The 5,715-nt window shown below is 41.6% G+C and overlaps 1 non-coding gene across 1 annotated transcript; it reads left to right on the plus strand.

Annotated features, from left to right (window-relative positions):
* The first annotated feature begins 3,398 nt into the window (after positions 1-3,398).
* On the plus strand, positions 3,399-3,561 carry LOC142461808 (U1 spliceosomal RNA). Its single transcript, XR_012787003.1, has one exon. It is a non-coding gene; the product is annotated as a U1 spliceosomal RNA (small nuclear RNA).
* The last annotated feature ends 2,154 nt before the right edge of the window (positions 3,562-5,715 follow it).

Here is a 5,715-nt window from a genome sequence, read left to right on the forward strand (position 1 = left end):
GACCCCCTCCCTAGAAGAATGCACGACATAGGACAACACTGAAGCTGCAGGCTGGGCAGAGGGACCAACCCCTGCCACCCACATGGGAGTGAACTAAGAGGGAAAGAGAAAGTGAAGGACTAGACCCCATACTGGCACGCCAAATCCTGAGGATGACATCCCTGCCTGAAGCAGCCAAGGCACAAAGAGGACTGTAGGGCCAACAACAGCTCAAGACATGATGACCCCACGCTGGAGCATAGCACTACAGAGAACACTACTGTCCTCACCGCGGGGTGAGTGAGTCTGGTCTGACCACCCTCCTCACTCCCCCCAGTGGTGTGAACCAAGAAGGGAATATAACAGACCAGCAATGGGAGCAAAGTCACGAAGCCCCTGAAGAATCCCCAAAATAGACTTCAGACTTGGAGGGGTAGTGCCCGGAGCCCCACCAGACCAGTGGGGAGATAGTCATAAAGGTCAGCAGATAGACCTGGAGCTATGTTTAGGAGTTGGTTTGTTTGTTTGTTTGTTTGTTTTTTAGTCTTTGCTGTTTTTGTTTTGTCTATATGATAGGCATGCAAAGCAAATCTGAGGAGAAAGCAATAGGATTGATGGTCCTGGGGCACTTGGGGGAGGAGGAGGCTGGAGGGAGGGAGTGGTGAGCAATAACATCATGGACAGGGGAACAACTAGGGATCTAAAATCAATGCTGAGGAAGGTGTAGAGTTCTTAGTGGTGTTGGAGTAGCTGTAATCTAACTGAGAGGAATTATTGAGAGACAAATGAGGGGTGAGCATGATAGTGGGGCAGGAGGAAGGTAAAAGGAAATAGAAAAAACAACCAGGAAGAAAAAAACAGTTATAGAGATATAAACATAGACAAGTATAAATGTAAATAGATTAATGCATAAAAATAGGGGTAGTGTACTATATATACATTTATATGGCAATACATTGAGGTAGTGGATGGACTCTGGGTGTCTATTCAAGTAGTCCCTCAACACAAGAACATTTTGTTCTAATATTGTGGCACTGAGTGTTGCTCCCCTTCCTGACAGGATCACTGAAGAAAAACTGGGTGGATGAGCAAATGTGATGAAGAAAGCAGATGTTGCCCACCTATGAAAAGATATAGTGTCTGGGTTTTTTAAATTAAGCCAAACAAGCAGCCATCTAAAAGGAATCAAGAAATCCCAGATGGAATTTGCACAGCAGACTGGGTGATCATGAGATATCAGGGAACAGACATCAAAATTCAAAAATAAACAATCTCATCAAGGTGATGGAGAGCAGTCAAAGTAGAGACCCAGAGCCCATCTGTAGATAATACACTCCTATGCAGAGGGGCTGCGTGGAAGCGAAAATACATCCACGGAGCAGTTTAACACTGATGAAACACAACGCATTCCTCTAATTCTTTCATCCTTCCTCCCGCCACTATTATGCTCTCACTCCTACCTCTCAAATCCCGGTACAGCAGTGTACATAGAGTGGCACAGATGAAAGTTTTCAATATATGAAACTCTGGATAGACGAGCCCCCGCAGAAACAGTAATGGGAGTAGAAATTCCAAGAGGGTAGGGACAGGGAAGGGAGAAGGAAGGGGAAAGTGGGGAGGGGGAACAGATAGAAATGATAGCAGAATTAACCCCCTTGAGGGGGACAAGTAGTAGGTGAAGGGATAGAATGGGTGGTATAAGATATGTATAGATAATAATAACAATACATAATATATTAAAGGTTCGTAGGGGTGGCAGGAAGGTGGAGGGAGGGGAAAAAGAGCTGATATCAAAGGGTTCAAGAAGAAAGATAATGTTTAGAAACTGTTGACAACAATTGTACATGTCTGCTTGATATAATAGATGTGTGGATTGTTATTATATATGCCATTTCCCCCAATAAAAATATTTATTAAATTTAAAAAACACAATATTTTGCTGATAACCTGAAAGTCAGCTATTCAAACCCAGCAGCCACTTTGCAAGAGAAAGATGTATCACTTTGCTTCCATGAAGATCTACAGCCCTGAAGACCCTGTGTGGCACTTCTACTCTGTCCTGCAAGGTTCTCTGGGTCAGAATGACTTGATTGCAATGGGTGATGGGTACCTTTTCATGTTTTATGATGAAAATTTTCAGCAAAAACAGAGACTTCAAATAGTGAGTCTGTATATATCTTCACTCAGACTCAACTATTATCAAAAATCTTGCATCATTGATTTCTCCTTCCCCAGTCCATTCTTATTTCCTTCCTCCTTTTATGTATAATTAGAAACGTGTTTTTTGAAGAATCCAATCACAGTGTCATTTCACGTGTACCTGTTTCCATGTATCACTAGGAAAAAAGTAGGCATTTTCTTACATAGCTACCTTGCTATGATCACACTCCAAAAACTTAATATCTTGGTATCATATAAAATCCAGTTTATATATTCAAATTTCCCTGAGTGTCTTTTACCAGGTGATAAGTGTTAAAACCCAAAAAAGATCCATTCATTGTATAATTGATTAGCTGGTAAATCCCTTCATAAAATTATCCCATCTCTTTGTTGTTTTTGTTTCCTTTATATCATGGACATTTTTTTTAACCTAGCTTGGTGTTTTCATTTGACTTCATCATTTTTTGCTGGTTTCCTTTTTTAGGTTGGGTTCACTAGAGAAACAAAACAAGTGATTATATATGTATATCTAAAGAGAAATTTATATCATGAAAATGGCTCATAAAACATAGAATTATGGAAGCAGACAAGCCCAAGTCTAGGTAGGTTCCAAGTTCATGAGTCAGATGTCAAGCTAGACTCTAGCTGCTAGAGACTTCTCCTGACTCAAGTAGATGTGGTGACTGATGAACCCAAGATTGGTAGGAAACTACAGACTGATGGCTACAGAGGCAAATGCATCCCAGGTCAACAGGGCACATGACAGGGATGACTCCCAGGATCAGCAATCAACCTGGTGGGCTTTAGGACTGCCAGATTAGTTTCCAGAACCTGCAAAGAGCAAAGCTCCAGAACCAAACTCATTGCCATTTAGTCAATTCAGACACAAAGTGAGTCTGAGCCTATAGCACAAAGTAGAACTGCCCCTGTGGGTTTCCAAAATTATGCATCTTAAAGTGAGTAGAAAGCCTCATCTTTCTCCCTTGGAGAAGCTGATGATTCAAACTGCTGACCTTTCAATTAGCAGCTCAACTCAGAACCCACTTTGCCACTGTGTCTACTTGTAATAGAGGCAGGCCACACCCCAAGGAAACTCCCTTTCAATTGATTTCTTTTGGGCTGTCACCTGAGCAAAAGTGTTTCATCCACCTTAATGGTCTTTCAACTGATTGGCTGTTATTGCATTACATTAAGTCAACTCATGGAGAAATAGTAGGTGTTAAATGCCAAGCCACTGAGAATCCTGGTCCACCAACTTGACACAACCTGGGAGGGGAGATACCATGATCACGAAGGTGGTTTTCCCAGGGTGAGGTTTATCCATTGTATTCTGGATGTGCTGACCCCTGTGATTTCCCCAAATGTGGGAAACTCAACTGCATAATTTGTGGTAGTGGGGGAATGCGCTCATGCTCTCCATGAATAAAGACAAAAAAAAAAACCCAAACTAAATATCACAGCTCCTCCTTACTGCTGAGAAAGCCATTTGGGGGGCCACATCTGAACTCCTCTGGCATTCAAGGTTGATTGCCATAAAACAGAGTTCAGGTATGTCAGACATGACAGAATTCTTAGCCTATTCTGACACAAACCATCCCTTTCATAATCCTCTACTTCTGAGACTGGCTTTGATAGTCCATTGAAACAGCCACGCAGAACTAAAAGACAGTATTCATAATTATGGAATTTACCGTATATGCTTGAGTATAAACCGATCCGAATATCAGCCGAGGTACCTAATTTTACCACCAAAACTGCATTAAAAATGAGCTGAAAACCTCGGCTTATACACAAATATATATGGTATTAGGGAATCTACCATGTTCCCAGGCAGCCCTCTCTTTGGCCCTTGGCCTCTTGACCTCTTGGTCAGTTCAATACACAAACCAGTTAATGTTGTTAGTTGCCATCAAGTTGGCTCTGACCCATAGCGACATTTTGCACAACAGAACAAAACACTGCATGGTACTGTGCCATCCACACAAGTGCCCAAGTTCATTGCTGCAGCCACTGTGCTAATCCATCTTGTTGAGGGCCTTCTCCTCTTTGGCTGGCCCTTCACTTTATCAAACATGAAGCCTTTCTGCAGGAACTGGTATCTGCTAACAATATGTCCAAAGTATGTAAGGTAAAGGAAATCTTGCCATCCTTGTGTCTAAGGAGCACTCTGGACTCAACATTTTCCAATACAAACTGACGTCCTTTTAGCAAGCAGTTCATGGTACTTCCAATATTCTCCAGAACCACAACTCAAATGCGTCCATCTTCAATCCGGGCACTATCATGAAGCTCTTGTAGAGCTGCCAAAACATGTTCAAATGGCATGCCATTCCATCTGAAGTCAATTTAGCCTGAAGGTACTGGGTCCAGCTCCATGTGTCAGCAAACCCAGCTGCTCAATCAAGTGTTCATAGACACTCCACTCCAAAAGCCATTGACTTGTATTGCGTTAAAATAACTCAATTCTACTCGATCTGTTGATTGGAAATTCCACCACTTTTTTCAAGCTCTAGGTCCTGGTTCTGCTGTTGCTCCTCCTCTGCTATTCCTCTGGTGACAAAGCTGACTCCTGGATCGAAGAAGTTCAAAGAGGTTCAATGATTTCAGATTTCAAAGGGCATGCTTTACTGCTAGCCCTTCTCTCTTTCTGACTGGAAGAAGCCCTCTGCGATGGCTGGGTTTATACCCAGTGGGATATCAGTCACAATGAGCCCTGTTATCACTTACTACTTGAAATAGAAGAGGGTGTCTATCAAAATCTTCCCCCACATTCTTACCCAAACCCGTAAAGAAAATGAAAGTTGTTTGGTGGGAGTCAAAAAGACAAAAATAGTCATTTTTGGCTATTAATAGCCAAATTAATTACATAATTAGTGTTACATAATTCATTGAACTACACTTACCTTCCCAAAGACCCAAGTTAATTTGTGCCTCCCCTCTAGTTAGCGATTACCCTTTTTACCATCAAAGAATGTTTCTTTTGTCTAAAAACTTTTCTGGAGCTTTTGTAGAAGTGGAACTCATTCAGTACTTGTCCTTCTGTGCTTGACATATTTTACTCAGCATAATGTTCTCCAGGTTCATCCATGTTATGAGGTATTTCACAGATTCACCATTGTTGTGTAGTATTCTTTTGTGTGTATGTGCCATTGTTTGTTTGTCTATTGTTCAATTGATGAGCAATTAAGGTGCTACCATGTTTTTGCTACAGTGAACAGTGATCCAGGATGCACAGGTTGGTCTATAACTACTGTGTCATGGCTCTTATTTCTCTAGGGTAATTACCTAGTTCTAAGATTACTGGATCACGTGGTGTTTAAATTTCTAATGTTTTAAAGAAACGCCATGCTGTTTTGCACAGTGGTTGTACCATGGTGAAATTCTACCAGCAGCTTAGGAGGGTTCTCGCCTCTCTATGCCATTTGTTGTTTTCTGGAGGTTTTGTTTGTTTTGTTTTAACTTTTTATTGTAAATTAGGTGGAGATCATAATTTTTGCATTCAACAACTAAAACTACTTACATTTCCCATGGCTTGCCCTATTTCTGCTTCCCCCTGCCCCTTTTACCTCAAGTCCC

This window comes from Tenrec ecaudatus, chromosome 11 (assembly GCF_050624435.1).
Source record: "Tenrec ecaudatus isolate mTenEca1 chromosome 11, mTenEca1.hap1, whole genome shotgun sequence".
Lineage (NCBI taxonomy): Eukaryota > Metazoa > Chordata > Mammalia > Afrosoricida > Tenrecidae > Tenrec > Tenrec ecaudatus.